Consider the following 20,000-nt stretch of genomic DNA (forward strand, 5'->3'; position numbering starts at 1 on the left):
CTGTCAGGAAGAGGTTATTACACCATGCTGTCAGGAAGAGGTTATTACACCATGCTGTCAGGAAGAGGTTATTACTCCATGCTGTCAGGAAGAGGTTATTATACCATGCTGTCAGGAAGAAGGTTATTACTCCATGCTGTCAGGAAGAGGTTATTACACCATGCTGTCAGGAAGAGGTTATTACTCCATGCTGTCAGGAAGAGGTTATTACTCCATGCCATGCTGTCAGGAAGAGGTTATTACTCCATGCTGTAGGTTATTACACCATGCTGTCAGGAAGAGGTTATTACTCCATGCTGTCAGGAAGAGGTTATTACACCATGCTGTCAGGAAGAGGTTATTACTCCATGCTGTCAGGAAGAGGTTAATACACCATGCTGTGTCAGGAAGAGTTATTACCATGTTATTATTACCATGCTGTCAGGAAGAGGTTATTACTCCATGCTGTCAGGAAGAGGTTATTACACCATGCTGTCAGGAAGAGGTTATTACTCCATGCTGTCAGGAAGAGGTTATTACTCCATGCTGTCAGGAAGAGGTTATTACTCCATGCTGTCAGGAAGAGGTTATTACACCATGCTGTCAGGAAGAGGTTATTACACCATGCTGTCAGGAAGAGGTTATTACTCCATGCTGTCAGGAAGAGGTTATTATACCATGCTGTCAGGAAGAGCTTAGAGGGAGAGAGAGAAAGAGTGTGTCAAAGTCAATCAAATTGAGGAGGATCAATGCACGGACTGCCTGGCAGATCCAAGGGAAACCCAGACTCCTAGGTCTCCAGCACTACTTCAAAGTGGTGACACGTCCATTAGAATGTCTAATTCTGATCGCATCGACACGCCTAAGGCTACCGCACAGGCAGAAATCTGCAGAGGAAATCTCTGCCACTGCTCAGTGAGCGTGAGAGTGTGTGTGTGAAATAGAAAGATGGAGATGGAGAGAGAATTTTATGCATCTTTCCTTTGAACCGAAAAGAAAATTAACATGAGTCTCGTCAATAATATAACCTTTGAGGACTTGAGAGGGAGTGTAGACAGAAAGTTGTTCAACGGGACACAATAGTCAAGGAATAAAGCTGTGTTTGTTGCTGGACCAAGGCCCACGTTGCAACAGGAATTTTGATGACATACTAAAGGGGAAGAACTGGACGTATTCAAACATAGCAGTGAGTTCATATTGGTGAACTAGCTTGTTCAATTTTATCATACCAAACTAAAATCCCGTATTTTCCACATTCATACAAATCAATATTCAGACTCTCTCAAATTCAGGTCAGAGAGAATTTATGTTTCCTTTCAATTAAAAAATAAAACAAAAATACTCAATAGAGGGTCAGTGGGGCTAAATGTCCTGAATGACTTACTTTGAAAGTAGGTAGGTACTGTAGGGTAGGGGACTATTTTTGCTGTGTATACACTATTTCCAACAGACTATTCTATTGTTACAATTAGTTTCAGTAGAAAGTGTACACAAGGCCTTTGTGTAGCTATCCCAGTTATTGCATCTTCACTGACTGTGTAAGTGCGTACTGTAGGGGGGACATCCGTAGGGTAGCACATCTACTGCAAACATTAAGGAGACTACTACTGATTTGTGCCTTAGAATTCATCATATTGCATGTAATATATAGCGCACATGTGAAACAGGGTTGGAACACTGTCCTTCAGCTTATACTCAGACAGTAAGACTTGCAAAACGTCTCCCTCTAATGAGGTTCTACTGTTCAATTCCATTCCTGAGAATGTGTAACAGATAGTAACTAATCAATAATTAAAGTATCATTGTAACTTCCACCAATAGCAACCTGAGACTAGAGAAATCCAATCAAAATTACCTCAGATTATTCTTTTTACGGTCAATTCGTAAATTGTTTTCTTCACGTTTTTTTTACTACAGTATATAAATGTCGCCTTGAAATGGACTCAACTTTAACATTAAAAGCAAGAACACCTTTAAATTATCTAAAAGAAAGGCAACTGGGCCCATATTCACAAAGCATCCCGGAGTAGGAGTGCTGATCTAGGATCAATTATCTTTTAAATCATTATGAATAAGAGAGGGTATCAGGAGCACTAGATCATAGGATGTCGTGCCCCCAGATGGTGCTCTCAGTAGAAATACAACAGCGACCCCCAGTGGCAATTTGGATGAATAGCAGCTAAATAAATGTTTAACCATGAGTTTCTCAAAACACGTATGTATTAATGAACCGTTTACTGCTATTATCACATAGAGGCACATTGAATAACAGAGACAAATAATACACCAAAAGTAAGTGTCTGTCCTATATCTGAGAGAAACAGGAAGTAAACGAACCACGTACAGTATACTTCCATCATTTATAACTGGTACCAGGGCTACCTTTAGACGACTCTTGTTGGGCTTGTGGGCCTAACAAGACTCACTAACAAAACTAACACAAATGTACAGTACCAGTCAAAAGTTTGGACACACCGTCTCATTCAAGGGTTTTTCTTTATTTTTTACTATGTTCTACATTGTAAAATAATAGTGAAGACATCTGTCGCACCCTGATCTGTTTCACCGGTCCTTGTGATTGTCTCAACACCCTCCAGGTGTTGCTTATTTACCCCAGTGTATTTATCCCTATATTTCCTGTCTATCTGTGCCAGTTCGTCTTGTATGTCAACAAGCGTGTTTTCCCTTACTCCTGGTTCTATTCTTTTTGTTAGTCCTCCCGGTTTTGACCCTTGCCTGTTTTCTGGACTCCGTTACCGCCTGCATGACCATTCTGCCTGCCCTGACCACGAGCCTGTCTGCCACTCTGTACCTCCTGGACTCTGTACCCTCCTGCCTGACCATTCTGCCTGCCCTGACCTCGAGCCTGTCTGCCACTCTGTACCTCCTGGACTCTGTACCCTCCTGCCTGACCATTCTGCCTGCCCTGACCCAGCCTGTCTGCACTCTGTACCTCCTAGACCTGTGCCCTCCTGCCTGACCATGAGCCTGTCTGCCACTCTGTACCTCCTGGACTCTGTACCCGCCTGCCTGACCATTCTGCCTGCCCTGACCTCGAGCCTGTCTCACTCTGTACCTCCTGGACTCTGTCTGCCTGACCATTCTGCCTGCCCTCCTGGACTCTGTACCTCCTGGACTCTGTACCCTCCTGCCTGACCATTCTGCCTGCCCTGACCTCGAGCCTGTCTGCCACTCTGTACCTCCTAGACTCTGTGCCCTCCTGCCTGACCATGAGCCTGTCTGCCACTCTGTACCTCCTGGACTCTGTACCCGCCTGCCTGACCATTCTGCCTGCCCTGACCTCGAGCCTGTCTGCCACTCTGTACCTCCTGGACTCTGTACCCGCCTGCCTGACCATTCTGCCTGCCCTGACCACGAGCCTGTCTGCCACTCTGTACCTCCTGGACTCTGTACCCGCCTGCCTGACCATTCTGCCTGCCCTGACCACGAGCCTGTCTGCCACTCTGTACCTCCTAGACTCTGTGCCCTCCTGCCTGACCATGAGCCTGTCTGCCACCCTGTACCTCATGGACTCTGTACCCGCCTGCCTGACCATTCTGCCTGCCCTGACCTCGAGCCTGTCTGCCACTCTGTACCTCCTGGACTCTGTACCTCCTGGACTCTGTACCCGCCTGCCTGACCATTCCGCCTGCCCTGACCTCGAGCCTGTCTAGTCTGTCTGCCACTCTGTACCTGCTGTACTCTGATCTGGTTTTGACCTTTTGACCTTTTACCTTTTGCCTGTCCACGACTGTTCTCTTGGATACACCTTTTGGATTGATTAATAAATACTCAAGCCATCTGCCTCCTGTGTCTGGGTCTTGCCTTGTGCCTTTGTAACATCAAAACAATGAAATAACACATATGGAATCAAGTAGCGACCAAAAAAGTGTTAAACAAATCAAAATATATTTTTGATTTTAGTACGCACCACTTACACGGACCTTGCAGAGAATTTCAAATAAGACATGGCAGAGATAACACATTTGGCAAATAGATTTATTTATAGACTAATACACTTGAAACAAATAGCCAAACGGAAAACTGCAGACATTACCAGTGCCTCCACCGCGATCAAACCAATGTAAAAAATAAATCAAATGAAATGCAGCTTAACGTGATCAGAAAATTCCAACTTGCAAGCAAGTCGAAGAATTGAGTTCATGCGCGTTCACGCGAAAAGGGGAGGGGGGAATTCCGGTAGGGGGAGTTTTTGGGCACAACACCAGCGTCCCTCGAAGAAGAAAAAAAATGTTTGAAACCTACAGTGCATGTTCATTCACCCTTCCTTCCTAGAAGCAACATAGAAGAAATGTAGGCCTATCAAGAATGTACCATTTTGTCTTTGCTTTCTATCCATCCAAATAGTTTTGAGAGAGAGGTTAGGTGTGAAATCATGTGACAACCAACATCTTAAAATCATGTCTAGGGATTTATTTGGTAGACAGTTAAACATTACACAGAACAGTTAATGAAACAACTTAAAAGCCAATCAGATGTGATTTAGTAAAACATATTTTGGCTGTACAAAAAAAACGACCTGTTCATATCAACAACAACAAATAGGCCTACAATAACATACACTACACGTTCATCTGGAGGTTCATTGAAGAGCCTGTATCAACTTAATATTTCATCACTGGTAGTTCATGTCTGCAATGGACCATGCCGTCTGAGGACAGGAAATGCTATTGTTGCTGTTTCCTATAATAACTTTTCAGAATGGAATCTATAGTAGAATCTACTCTAATAAGAATATATTCTAACAAGTCATTGTATTTACACGTGGGGAACTTGGTAGTGTCACGCCTTGGTCTTAGTATTTTGTGTTTTAGTTAATTAGTTGGTCAGGCCAGGGTGTGACATGGGTTTATTGTTTGTTGTAATTCTTAGTGGGGTTTTTTAGTTATTGGGATTGTGGCTGATTAGGGGTGTGTGTTGCATAGGTTTGGCTGCCTGAGGCGGTTCTCAATCAGAGTCAGGTGATTCTCGTTGTCTCTGATTGGGAACCGTATTTAGCTAGCCTGGGTTTCACTTTGTATTTCGTGGGTGATTGTTCCTGTCTCTGTGTTAGTGTTCACCAGACAGGCTGTATAGGTTTTTCACGTTCCGTTTGATGTTTTTGTTATTTCATGTATCATCATTTGTCTATTAAAAACATGAGTAACCAACACGCTGCATTTCGGTCCGACTCTCTTTCGACAAACGAAGAACGCCGTTACAGAATCACCCACCACACACGGACCGAGCAGCGTGTCAACAGGCAGGAGCAGCCCAAAGAGGAGCTGCGTATTAAGGATTTCTGGACATGGGAGGAAATCCTTGATGGGAGAGGACCCTTGGCTAAACCAGGGGAGTGTAGCCGCCCAAAGGTGCAGCAGGAGAAGAGGAAACAGGAGCAGCCCAAAGAGGAGTACAGTATGGATTATACGACATGGGAAGAAATAGACAGGTGGGCGGCCGACCCAGAGAGAGTGCCGGAGCCCGCCTGGGATTCGCTGGAGCAGTGCGAAGAGGGCTATAGGAGAATGGAGTCGAAAAGAAAGACACGGCGGCGCAGAGCGAAGCCCCAAAAATTTCTTGGGGGGGGGGGGCTCAGAGGGGGAGTGGCTGAGTCAGGAGACAGACCTGAGCCAACTCTCCCTGTTTATCGTGAAGAGCCAAGGAGGAGACCAGAACCGGTGTTGGAGGTGAGCGAAGCAGAGACTGTGAAGGAGTTAATGGGGAAATTGGAGGAGAGAGTAATGAGGGAGTTGCTAGTTTGGTGCTTTAGGTATAAGATTCGTCCGACGGAGCGTGTCGGGGATTTAATGGCACCTGGGTCAGCGCTCCATACTAGTCCTGAGGTGCGTGTTAGTCGACTGGTGAAAAACGTACCAGCCTCACGCACTAGGCCTCCTGTGTACCTACCTAGCCTTGCACATCCTGTGCCAGTCCTGCTCTCAGGCTCTCCAGTACACCTTCACGGTCCAGTCCATCCTGTGCCACCTTCACACACCAGTCCTCCGATGGTAGCTCCCCGCACCAGGCTTCCTGTGCGTGTCCTCTATCCAGTACCACCTCCACACCCCAGCCCTCCGGTAGCAGCTCCCCGCACTAGGCTTCCTGTGCGTGTCCTCGGCCCAATACCACCAGTGCCAGCACCATGCATCAGGCCTTCAGTGCGCCTCGCCTGTTCAGTGCAGCCAGCGCTTTCTCCCTCTCCTGCGCTGTCGGAGTCTCCCGCCTGTTCAGCGTTTCTAGAGCCTTCCTCCTCTACAGCGCTGCCGGAGCCTCTTGCCTGTATGGAGCAGCTAGAGCTGTCAATCTGCATGGAGCAGCCAGAGCCGCCAGTCAGCATGGAGCAGCCAGAGCTGCCAGTCTGCATGGAGCAGCCAGAGTCTGCCGCTGTCAGCATCAGCCAGAGAGTCTGCATTCAGCAGATCTGCCAGAGTTCAGCCATGGAGCACTAGAGCTTCTGCTTGGAGCATCTGCCAGTCTGCATGTAGTTGCCAGTCTGATGGAGTTGGCAGTCTTCCAGTCTGCAAGGAGCTGCCAGTCAGCCAGAGCTGTCAGTCTCCAGAGTCAATCTGCCAGCCAGAGCCGCCAGCCAGCATCTTCAGTCAGATCTTCCAGATCTGCCAGTCAGCCAGACTCTTCCAGATCTGCCAGTCAGCCAGACTCTTCCAGATCTGCCAGTCAGCCAGACTCTTCCAGATCTGCCAGTCAGCCAGACTCTTCCAGATCTGCCAGTCAGCCAGACTCTTCCAGATCTGCCAGTCAGCCAGACTCTTCCAGATCTGCCAGTCAGCCAGACTCTTCCAGATCTGCCAGTCAGCCAGACTCTTCCAGATCTGCCAGTCAGCCAGACTCTTCCAGATCTGCCAGTCAGCCAGATTCTTCCAGATCCGCCAGTCATCCAGGATCCGCCAGTCAGCCAGGATCTGCCAGATCTGCTAGTCAGCCAGGATCCGCCAGTCGGCCAGGATCTGCCAGTCAGCCAGGATCCGCCAGTCAGCCAGAATCCGCCAGTCAGCCAGGATCCGCCAGTCAGCCAGGATCCACCAGTCAGCCAGGATCCGCCAGTCAGCCAGGATCTTCCAGATCTGATAGTCAGCCAGGATCCGCCAGTCGGCCAGGATCTGCCAGTCAGCCAGGATCCGCCAGTCAGCCAGGATCCGCCAGTCAGCCAGGATCCACCAGTCAGCCAGGATCCGCCAGTCAACCAGGATCTGCCGGATTCAACTGCCTGGCTGGGCTTCTTCTCAGTACTGGGCTTCCTCTCAGTGCTGGGCTTCCTCTCAGTGCTGGGCTTCCTCTCAGTGCTGGGCTTCCTCTCAGTGCTGGGCTTCCTCTCAGTGCTGGGCTTCCCCTCAGTCCCGAGCTGCCCCTCAGTCCCGAGCTGCCCCTCAGTCCCGAGCTGCCCCTCAGTCACGAGCTGCCCCTCAGTCACGAGCTGCTCCTCAGTTCAGTGGGGTTCTGGGTGAGGACTATTCGGCCATGGTCGGCGGCGAGGGTGGATCATCCCAGGACGCGAAGGGGAGGAACTATGACATTTATGGAGTGGGGTCCACGTCCCGAACCAGAACCGCCACCATGGACAGACGCCCACCCGGACCCTCCCTATGGTTTTGAGGTGCGTTCGGGAGTCCGCACCTTAGGGGAGGGGGTTCTGTCACGCCTTGGTCTTAGTATTTTGTGTTTTAGTTAATTACCGGTTCAGGCCAGGGTGTGACATGGGTTTATTGTTTCTTGTAATTCTTAGTGGGGTTTTTTAGTTATTGGGATTGTGGCTGATTAGGGGTGTGTGTTGCATAGGTTTGGATGCCTGAGGCGGTTCTCAATCAGAGTCAGGTGATTCTCGTTGTCTCTGATTGGGAACCGTATTTAGGTCCGACTCTCTTTCGACAAACGAAGAACGCCGTTACAGGTAGCTGTGTGGTACGTTCTGAAACATAACATATTGCTGTAGATACACTATGATAAGGAAGATACTGCTGCTCTCAAGGACAGGAACGGATTTACACAGTCTTATTTGCATATCCAACTCTATGGTGTTGTTAGGAACCAGCCAGTGAAACGTATCCTTTACGCTTTGCTCTTCTCTGACGTCTCTGTGCCTGCGTTTGCCCCACGCGATCCGAAGCGCTGACTCAGTTCTGCCAACAACACTGAGCAGCAGGATTTCTGTGGGGAGAAGAGGGGAGGGGAGAGGAAAGAGAGGGGAGAGGAAAGAGAGGGGAGAGATGGGAGGGGAGAGATGGGAGGGGAGAGATGGGAGGGGAGAGGAAAGAAAGGGGGGAGAGATGGGAGGGGAGGGGAGAGATGGGAGGGGAGAGGAAAGAGAGGGGAGAGGAAAGAGGGGAGAGATGGGAAGGGAGAGATGGGAGGAAACAGATGGGAGGGGAGAGGAGAGATGGGAGGGGAGAGATGGGAGAGTAAAGAGAGGGGAGAGTAAAGAGAGGGGAGAGTAAAGAGAGGGGAGAGGAAAGAAAGAGATGGCAGGGGAGAGATGGCAGGGGAGAGATGGCAGGGGAGAGATGGCAGGGGAGAGATGGCAGGGGAGAGGAAAGAGAGGGGAGAGGAAAGAGACGGGAGAGATGGGAGGGGAGAGATGGGAGGGGAGAGATGGGAGGGGAGAGATGGGAGGGGAGAGATGGGAGGGGAGAGATGGGAGGGTAGAGGAAAGAGAGGGGAGAGATGTGAGGGGAGAGGAAAGAGAGGGGAGAGGAAAGGGAGGGTAGAGATGGGAGGGGAGAGATGGGAGGGAAGAGGAAAGAGGGGAGAGGAAAGAGGGGAGAGGAAAGAGGGGAGAGGAAAGAGGGGAGAGGATGGAGGGGGAGAGATGGGAGGGGAGAGGAAAGAGAGGGGAGAGGAAAGAGGAGAGATGGGAGGGGAGAGATGGGAGGGGAGAGATGGCAGGGGAGAGGAAAGAAAGGGGAGAGGAAAGAAAGGGGAGAGGAAAAAGAGGGGAGAGGAAAAAGAGGGGAGAGGGAGGGGAGAGATGGGAGGGGAGAGATGGGAGGGGAGAGATGGGAGGGAGAGAAAGCGAGGGGATGGGAAGGGGAGAGATGGGAGGGAGAGATGGGAGGGGGGGAGAGATGGGAGGGGAGAGATGGGAGGGGAGAGATTGGAGGGGAGAGATTGGAGGGGAGAGATGGGAGGGGAGAGATGGGAGGGGAGAGATGGGAGGGGAGAGATGGGAGGGGAGAGATGGAGAGGGGAGAGAGTAAAGAGGGGAGAGTAAAGAGAGGGGAGAGATGGGAGGGGAGAGATGGGAGGGGAGAGATGGGAGGGGAGAGTAAAGAGAGGGGAGAGAGGAGGATAGGAGAGGAGAGGAAAAAGGTGTGAGGAGTAAGAGGAATTGTTGGAGGAAAATTATTGTATAGGCTTTCAATATGCATGCGTAGATTTGAAAATCGCAATAAACAGAACAGATTTTTTAAAGGTCCATTCTTTATCCGCTCCTCATGTCCCCTTTTACCTTCTGGTCCTTGGCTTGACTGCGGGTCTTGGAGGCAAGCTCCAGGATGGCCATGAGGAGTCCCAAGCCCAACCCCAGGGCCAGGAGAAGGAAGAGACCCCTCAGGAGGTGGGGCTGGAGGGCATGTGGGGCTTGGCCCCCCTCTGGCAAGCAGCTGCTGGCCCACCACTTACTCTGCAGGAAGGCCAACTCCCCAGATTCACTCAGTTGTAGAATGGCCACTGTTATGTTCTTCATCATTGGAAAGCCTGACAGGAGAGATACGGAAGGGGAGGAGGGTGTGAGGGAGGGAGAGATACGGAAGGGGAGGAGGGTGTGAGGGAGGGAGAGATACGGGTAGGAGGGTGTGAGGGAGGGAGAGATACGGGTAGGAGGGTGTGAGGGAGGGAGAGATACGGGTAGGAGGGTGTAAGAGATATGGGTAGGAGGGTGTGAGAGATGCGGGTAGGAGGGTGTGAGGGTGTGAGAGATACGGGTAGGAGGGTGTGAGGGAGGGAGAGATACGGGTAGGAGGGTGTGAGGGAGGGAGAGATACGGGGAGGTAGGGAGGGGTGTAGGAGGGGGAGGGGAGGGAGAGATACGGGTAGGGGGGTGTGAGGGAGGGAGAGATACGGGGAGGAGGGTGTGATGGGGGAGGAGAGATATGGGTAGGAGGGTGTGGGAGAGAGAGAGATACGGGGGGTAGCAGGGTGTGGGAGAGAGAGAGATAGGAGGGGGGAGGAGGGTGTGAGGGAGGGAGAGATACGGGGGAGGGGGTGGGGAGGAGGGAGAGATACGGGGGAGGAGGGTGGGAGGGTGTGAGGGAGGGAGAGATACGGGGAGGAGGGTGTGAGGGACGGGGAGGAGGGTGGATACGGGTAGGAGGGTGGGAGAGAGATACGGGGAGGAGGGTGGGAGAGAGATACGGGGGAGAAGGGTGGGAGGGAGAGATACGGGGAGGAGGGTGGGAGAGAGATACGGGGAGGGAGGGTGGGAGGGAGGGAGAGATACGGGGGAGGTGTGAGGGAGGGAGAGATATGGGAGGAGGGGGGGTGGGGGAGAGATACGGGTAGGAGGGTGGGAGAGAGATAGATAGGGGAGGGGGAGCAGGGTGGGAGAGATATGGACGGGGAGGAGGGTGGGAGGGAGAGATACGGGGACGGGGAGGAGGGTGGGAGAGAGATACGGGGAGGAGGTGGGAGAGAGAGAGACGGGGAGGAGTGTGGGGAGAGAGAGACGGGGAGGAGTGTGGGAGAGAGAGAGACGGGGAGGAGTGTGGGAGAGAGAGAGACGGGGAGGAGTGTGGGAGAGAGAGAGACGGGGAGGAGGGTGGGAGAGAGATACGGGGAGGAGGGTGGGAGAGAGATACGGGGAGGAGGGTGGGAGAGAGATACGGGAGGAGGGTGGGAGAGAGATACGGGGAGGAGGGTGGGAGAGCGATACGGGGAGGAGGGTGGGGAGAGATACGGGGAGGAGGGTGGGAGAGCGATATGGGGAGGAGGGTGGGAGAGCGATACGGGGAGGAGGGTGGGAGAGCGATACAGGGAGGAGGGTGGGAGAGAGGGTGGGAGAGTGATACAGGGCGGAGGGTGGGAGAGAGGGTGGGAGAGCGATACAGGGAGGAGGGTGGGAGCCCAGCCAAGGTCATCGGTTAGTGGCATTCCTGCATGTATTTTTATGCATGACAAATTGGTGATGGTGTGCCCAGTTAACCATATGTGCAAATGCACAGTGACTTTGCAAAAGTGAGACAACATTTCAAATATGTTTCAACAGTGAGGCCATCCCAAAAAAACATTCTGAAATCATTCCCAATGTTCCTTTATTGACAGCACAGAATCCATTTAGCCATCCCATCATCGGGGGGATACTGTGGACCCAGATTTTTATAGGGCATGACAAATTGGTGACCGTGGACCCAGTTAACCATATTGCAAATGCCAGTGACTTTGCAAAAGTGGAAAACATAAACAAATGGACATGATGAAATCAACACTACGGGTGATTGTGGACAACAATCAGCTGCTCGGCCATCCGAGTTCATCAGGCAAGTGGAATTTTGCATTTCTGAAGGATTTTTGAGCATGTGGACTTATGACATTTGGCCTCACCATATGGTTACCGTGGACCCAGATAATGCAAAAATATGAAAAATGCAATAATGTAAAAAATAAAAAAAACATAATAAAATATGATACTAAAGTATCTTGATACAGTACCGTGGACCCAGCTAAAAAAAAAAGGGGCCAGAAAGCACTTTTTAGGGGTAAGTTTTTTTTGGACCCATTATTGACTTTTGCTAGGGCCTATGAAATCATATTGCAGATGGACCCAGCTGCTATAATGGGGCTCAAAATAATGATAATAAAATTGGACTCAGCTACAGTTCTTCACCATGTGTAATTGACCCAGCGAAAGAATTTCCTAGGGTCCGTGGACCCACTTTTTTAAAGGGGCTCACCTTTGACAAAAAATCCGTGGACCCAGCTTTTGGGCCTCACCTTGGGGTACCGTGGACCCAGCTGCTAGGTGGGCTCACCTACGCCACCGTGGACTCAGCTGCTACAACTGGCTCACCATATGGGGTACCTTTGCATGGACTCAGCTGCTGGGTGGTATTGACCAATACCGTGGACTCAGCTGCTAGGGGCTCACCTAATTTGCCGTGGACTCAGCTTTTTGGCTCACCTAGGGGTGAATTCCGTGGACATTCAGCTGCTAGGGGCTCACCTAGGGGTACCGTGGACCCAGCTGCTAGGGGCTCACCTAGGGGTACCGTGGACTCAGCTGCTAGGGGCTCACCTAGGGGTACCGTGGACTCAGCTGCTAGGGGCTCACCTAGGGGTACCGTGGACTCAGCTGCTAGGGGCTCACCTAGGGGTACCGTGGACTCAGCTGCTAGGGGCTCACCTAGGGGTACCGTGGACTCAGCTGCTAGGGGCTCACCTAGGGGTACCGTGGACTCAGCTGCTAGGGGCTCACCTAGGGTACCGTGGACTCAGCTGCTAGGGGCTCACCTAGGGGTACCGTGGACTCAGCTGCTAGGGGCTCACCTATGGGTACCGTGGACTCAGCTCACCTAGGGCACCGAGGACTCAGCTGCTAGGGGCTCACCTAGGGGTACCGTGGACTCGGCTGCTAGGGGCTCACCTAGGGGTACCGTGGACCCAGCTGCTAGGGGCTCACCTAGGGGTACCGTGGACTCAGCTGCTAGGGGCTCACCTAGGGTTACCGTGGACCCAGCTGCTAGGGCCTCTCCTAGGGTTACCGTGGACCCAGCTGCTAGGGCCTCACCTAGGGGTACCGTGGACCCAGCTGCTAGGGGCTCACCTAGGGGTACCGTGGACCCAGCTGCTAGGGGCTCACCTAGGGGTACCGTGGACCCAGCTGCTAGGGGCTCACCTAGGGGTACCGTGGACTCAGCTGCTAGGGCCTCACCTAGGGTTACCGTGGACCCAGCTGCTAGGGCCTCTCCTAGGGGTACCGTGGACCCAGCTGCTAGGGGCTCACCTAGGGGTACCGTGGACCCAGCTGCTAGGGCCTCACCTAGGGGTACCGTGGACCCAGCTGCTAGGGGCTCACCTAGGGGTACCGTGGACTCAGCTGCTAGGGGCTCACCTAGGGGTACCGTGGACTCAGCTGCTAGGGGCTCACCTAGGGGTACCGTGGACTCAGCTGCTAGGGGCTCACCTAGGGGTACCGTGGACTCAGCTGCTAGGGGCTCACCTAGGGGTACCGTGGACTCAGCTGCTAGGGGCTCACCTAGGGGTACCGTGGACTCAGCTGCTAGGGGCTCACCTAGGGGTACCGTGGACTCAGCTGCTAGGGGCTCACCTAGGGGACCGTGGACTCAGCTGCTAGGGGCTCACCTAGGGGTACCGTGGACTCAGCTGCTAGGGCTCACCTAGGGGTACCGTGGACTCAGCTGCTAGGGGCTCACCTAGGGGTACCGTGGACTCAGCTGCTAGGGGCTCACCTAAGGGTACCGTGGACTCAGCTGCTAGGGGCTCACCTATGGCGATGAGTACCGTGGACTCAGCTGCTAGGGGCTCACCTAGGGGTCCGTGGACTCAGCTGCTAGGGGCTCTCCCTAAAGGCATAGTTGCCTTCCTGGGTGGACTCAGCTGCTAGGGGCTCACCTAGGGGTACCGTGGACTCAGCTGCTAGGGGCTCACCTAGGGGGTACCGTGGACTCAGCTGAAAGGGGCTCACCTAGAAATGCCGTGGACTCAGCTGCTAGGGGCTCACCTAGGGGTACCGTGGACTCAGCTGCTAGGGGCTCACCTAGGGGTACCGTGGACTCAGCTGCTAGGGGCTCACCTAGTGGTACCGTGGACTCAGCTGCTAGGGGCTCACCTTGGGGTACCGTGGACTCAGCTGCTAGGGGCTCACCTAGGGGTACCGTGGACTCAGCTGCATGGGGCTCACCTAGATCTGGGTACCGTGGACTCAGCTGCTATGGGGCTCACCTACTTGGTTACCGTGGACTCAGCTTTGGGGCTCACAAAGGACATGAACCGTGGACTCAGCTGCTAGAAGGGCTCACCTAGGGGGACCGTGGACTCAGCTGCTAGGCTCACCCTAAAGGACATGAACTGAATGCTGCTAGGGGCTCACCCTAAAGGACCGTGGACTCAGCTGCTAGGGGCTCACCTAGGGGTACCGTGGACTCAGCTGCTAGGGGCTCAACCTAAAGGACATGGACTCAGCTGCTAGGGGCACCGAGGACTCAGCTGCTAGGGGCTCACCTAGGGTTACGGTGGACTCGGCTGCTAGACATGAACTGGGCTCACCTAGGGGTACCGTGGACTCGGCTGCTAGGGGCTCAACTAAAGGACCGTGGACTCGGCTGCTAGTCGCTCACCTAAAGGGTGCTGCAATGCTGTATCCTCTAATGGACGATGAGTTGAATGTCGTATCAGATTGCAGTCAAGCGAACCAACTAAAGCCAGAACCAGAGATCAAAGTTAGCCAGTCAATCAACCAACTAAAGGACATGAACTGAATTCCTGGGTGCCAGTCAATCAACCAACTAAAGGACATGAACTGAATTCTTCCTCTCCATATGCTGGTAGATCGTCGGTAGGTGGGGTTGTTGGAGTTCTGGAAATGACATGAACTGAAATGAGAACCGTAGAAATGCAAAATTGATACAATTGATTTTGGCTGGTGTTGTTGAGACATGAAGCGGTTCCAGTTCTACTCTTTCATCCGGAAACCCACCATGGAAGGGAATGTACAGAAATACGAACAGGTACCGATAAGAAAATACATTTATTGACTTCCATTATGGAGCCAGATGCATAATGGACATGAACTGTCAACCTTTTGGACAGGTATCATTAGGATCAAAAGAAAATCCAAAGCTTTAAACATGAAACGTAAACATGAAACATAAACATGAAAAGTAAACATGAAACTTAAACGTTCAAATAGATCTAAAGGTACATACCCTATGTTATGACTATGAATGTCTCCAGTCAATCAACCAACTTGGTTACAAATCTTTTATGCGTCAAACATTTGTGGCATCTGCAAAGGACATGAACCGAACGTAGCTAGTAGAAGTTAGCTAGTCAATCAACCAACTAAAGGACATGAACTGAATGTAGCCAGTCGAAGTTAGCCAGTCCATCAACCAACTAAAGGACATGAACTGAATGTAGCCAGTCAATCAACAAACTAAAGGACATGAACTGAATGTAGCTAGTCGAAGTTAGCTAGTCAATCAACCAACTAAAGGACATGAACTGAATGTAGCCAGTCGAAGTTAGCTAGTCAATCAACCAACAGGACATGAACTAAAGGACATGTTAGCTAGTCAATCAACAACTAAAGGACATGAACTGAATGTAGCTAGTCAAAGTTAGCTAGTCAATTAACCAACTAAAGGACATGAACTGAATGTAGCTAGTCAAAGTTAGCTAGTCAATCAACCAACTAAAGGACATGAACCGAACGTAGCTAGTCAATCAACCAACTAAAGGACATGAACTGAATGTAGCTAGTCAAAGTTAGCTAGTCAATCAACCAACTAAAGGACATGAACTGAATGTAGCTAGTCAAAGTTAGCTAGTCCATTGTTACAACTAAAGTTTATGTGTTGTAGTTTGTGTATTTGCATGTGTTTATTTCAACCAAAATGGACATGAACTGAAATCCCTCAATGCAACTGATTGGTCGACTCCATGGCTAATTGGAGTTAGCTGTCAATCAACCAACTAAAGGACATGAACTGAATGTAGCTGTCAAATTCAATCCCATTCATTCTGAAGTTATATAAATGCCAGTGTTCTGTTCAGGAGGGAGGATTTGAACTGGGAGGTCATTGCAGAGATTTTGCTAGGCAATCAACCAACTAGAGTTGGTATGTTTTGTGAGTTTGTTGCTCAGATAAAGCTTATTTGATGTTCTTTGTTTCTTAGTTTGTTTGTGAAATTGTTTAATATTCTGTTTCATTTGTTTCCAGGGGGGTAAGGGAATCACCAACTAGGGAGTGCTTAGGCAAGAGGCCTGCGGGCATCAACCACTAAAGGACATGAACTGAATTAGCTGTCTAGGCACACTAGGTAAGACATGAACGGACCACCCCTTGTATTTTGGTTAGGGCACCAGGTGGTGCTAAATTAGGACATGAACTGAATGTAGGCAGGTAAGATAGGAGTCAAGGGGGCATTGAGATGAACTTTCTTTGCTTTGGTTCCGTCCAGTCAATTTCCCCATATTACCGTGTGAAGGAATAAAGTCAATAAACTAACTAAAGGACATTCTGAATGTGTTGTCATTCTTTCTTGCACCTACAGTCCATACCTTTTTCACTTCACGGACAGTTTAGTTGTAGCAGGGTGTTGCGTTCCCTCTTCATAAAGGTGCGTGCGTAACATCCATCAACCAACTAAAGGACATGAACTGAATGTAGCTAGTCAAAGTTAGCTAGTCCATCAACCAACTAAAGGATATGAACTGAATGTAGCTAGTCAAAGTCAATCAACCAACTAAAGACATGACATGAACTGAATGTAGCCAGTCAGGAAATCAACCAACTAAAGGACATGAACTGAATGTAGCCAGTCAATCAACCAATTCTAAAGGACATGAAATGCCAGTGTTAGCAGGAGGGAGAGATTTGCTGGGAGGTCATTCAAGATTTGCTGGGAGGACATGCAGAGACTGAATGTATGCTAGTTCAGATAGAGTTATTGCCATGTCCATTAGTTTTAAGGAAATTGAACTGTTTCATTTAGCTAGGGTCAATCAACCAACTAAAGAGACATGAACTGAATGCTAGTCCAGTCAATCAACAACTAAAGGACATGATTTTGTTAGGGCACCAGGTAGCTAAATTAGGTAGGTAGTTAGCAGTAAATCAACCAACTAAAGGACATGAGAACTGAATGTAGCTAGTCAATCAACCAATTAATGGACATGAACTGTAAACGTAGCCACATTCTGCCTGTTGTCATTAGTCAATCAGTCCAACTAAAGGACATAGCAGGGTGACTAACTGAATGTAGTTCCCTCTTCTAGTCAATCAACCAACTAATGGACATGAACTGAACGTAGCCAGTCAAAGTTAGCTAGTCAATCAACCAACTAAAGGACATGAACTGAATGTAGCCTCAAAGTTCAGTCCATCAACCAACTAATGGACATGAACTGAACGTAGCCAGTCGTAGTTAGCTAGTCAATCAACTAACTAAAGGACATGAACTGAACGTAGCCAGTCGAAGTTAGTTGGTTGATTGACTAGCTAACTTCGACTGGCTATGTTCAGTTCATGTCCTTTAGTTGGTTGATTGACTAGCTAAAGGACATGAACTGAATGTAGCCAGTCGAAGTTAGCTAGTCCATCAATCAACTCTAGCCCAGATGTTAGAGTTGCTTTGCAGCCTACAGTTTCATTTCCAAAACAAAAGCCTAGATCTTATTTTAGAACTGCATGCAATAACGATGTTATACTAGTAGATGATGTAGTATAGGCTTGGGCCTTCAGCAAATTACTTGTGTGAAAATGACTATGGCTGAATGCCTCCAGAAGGGGATCTTCTGAAGCTGAGGGGTGCTTTTACAAAGATGCATGGTGCTGTGGTGCTGCATGGAGAACACAAGCTCTTCAACTGGGCAGCAGTGTCGTGATGGAGGAAGAGCCTACACGGAGACTACCTAAAACCACTGCAACAGTTTTTGTAAAGTGTGGGAATAAGCTTATGCCAGACTCGGCCTACGTTTAACCTCTCCCTTGTTCATTTCAAAGTCCATATGTTCATGACCCAATTCATATAAATCATGTCACATTATTTTAAATTCATATTAACCCCTCCTACAGAATATGCTTTGGCAAGATTTAGACTGATGACAAAAATATCAAAATATTCTATAAGAAAATATGTTGAGTGTCAAAACTCACGTGGTCACACATAATTCATAGATTCACCAGACAGCTATTATTCCTGGTAGATACTAGTGGTTATGATTCATTATTCCTGGTAGATACTAGTGGTTATGATTCATTATTCCTGGTAGATAATACTGGTTATGATTCATTATTCCTGGTAGATAATAGTATGATTCATTATTCTAATTATTCCTGGAAGATAATACTGGTTATGATTCATTATTCCTGGAAGATACTAGTGGTTATGATTCATTATTCCTGGTAGATAATACTGGTTATGATTCATTATTCCTGGTAGATAATACTGGTTATGATTCATTATTCCTGGTAGATACTAGTGGTTATGATTCATTATTCCTGGTAGATAATACTGTTTATGATTCATTATTCCTGGTAGATAATACTGGTTATGATTCATTATTCCTGGTAGATACTAGTGGTTATGATTCATTATTCCTGGTAGATACTAGTGGTTATGATTCATTATTCCTGGTAGATAATACTGGTTATGATTCATTATTCCTGGTAGATAATACTGGTTATGATTCATTATTCCTGGTAGATAATACTGGTTATGATTCATTATTCCTGGTAGATAATACTGGTTATGATTCATTATTCCTGGTAGATAATACTGGTTATGATTCATTATTCCTGGTAGATAATACTGGTTATGATTCATTATTCCTGGTAGATACTAGTGGTTATGATTCATTATTCCTGGTAGATAATACTGGTTATGATTCATTATTCCTGGTAGATACTACTGGTTATGCAATATTGAAATTAGTCATATGTTGATAAGGTGCATGCGTGGGGATGTCCCCGTCACCCAGAGACATACCCATGCTGTAGAGACCCAGCCAGCAGACTGAAACGTCACTGTTGTAGGCATAATACAGCTAGTGCTATCTAGACCTACTCGGGCAAATAAATCTATTACATTAGCTTCCTAAATGTGAAGAAAACTCAACTGAGGAGTATTAAAGAAAAGAGGCTTTTATCTTGAAAATGTGCAGGATACCTCTTTCCGGTTTCCCTGCGTTTTAATACCGTGTTATTCTTGTTCGGGTAGCACTCCTCAGGCCGTTTGGTGTACCTTCTTTTTGTTGGTGGGATGACACTGCCAAAACTCTGAAAGGTATTATTGTACGTCAGAATTGCTACAAAAGATTTGTTCAAGCCTATAAGTTGGGTCCATAATCACAACATGGTGTTTGTATGTTCACAGATGAAATTTCATGTTTACGTTTCACGCATGGCTTTTCTTACAATCCTAACACTTTACGCATGGCTTTTCTTATGATCTTAACACTTTACGTATGGCTTTTCTTATGATCTTAACACTTTATGGATGGCTTTTCTTATGATCTTAACACTTTACATGGTCTTATGATCTTTTCTTACAATCCTAACACTTTACGCATGGCTTTTCTTATGATCTTAACTCTTTACGTATGGATTTTCTTATGATCCTAACACTTTACGTATGGATTTTCTTATGATCTTAACGATACGCATGTTCAACCCTTTTGGCAGGTATCTGGCTCTATACTACCTTGACGTTTACTAAGGAATAAATGTGTGTGGGTTCTTATTATTTTTAAAGCAACACATACTTTGAAGAAGTTGAACGTGGATCCCCCTTCGACTGTTCCGTAGTCGATGACGTCCTGTTTGGCCAACTCCTCGAAGTTATTCACTGAGACATGTTTGGAATCCGAGCGTAGCATGGCGTTAAAGTTGCAGAAGTAGCAGGCCAGGAGCACCACCGCGAACACCCACCAGACGGCGCTGATAACGCGACCAGACAGGCCTTTAGGGTGTGGGCCAGCACCTGAGAATGCAAAACACAAACATACATTATATTATGTTTCATTTAATTATATGTAGAAAATGTTTTTTAAATAACTTAGATTACATAGATTTCTCTCGCATGTAAGTGTAATAACACCTGCTGTGTTGGTTAGAAGCTCAATTATTACACTTTTTTCCTTATTGTTTATCTTTTAGGTTCTATGTTACTTTCAGGGACAATAAAGAAGAAAAGGAACCAAAATCCTGGTTGAGACAATCCTTGTCTTCATAGCAGGAACATAAACCCCTGTCCAGACTGGGTAGACTGGCGGCCATATTTAGTGGACCAACACTAATGCAGATTCTATGGTGTTCTAGACTCTTCTA

The 20,000-nt window shown here is 48.6% G+C and overlaps 1 pseudogene; it reads right to left on the reverse strand.

The window, feature by feature from the left end:
- Positions 1–6,750: 6,750 nt before the first annotated feature.
- Positions 6,751–20,000, reverse strand: part of LOC135503923 (probable glutamate receptor) — a 29,933-nt pseudogene continuing 16,683 nt past the window's right edge.

Source organism: Oncorhynchus masou, chromosome 18 (assembly GCF_036934945.1).
Source record: "Oncorhynchus masou masou isolate Uvic2021 chromosome 18, UVic_Omas_1.1, whole genome shotgun sequence".
Taxonomy (NCBI): domain Eukaryota; kingdom Metazoa; phylum Chordata; class Actinopteri; order Salmoniformes; family Salmonidae; genus Oncorhynchus; species Oncorhynchus masou.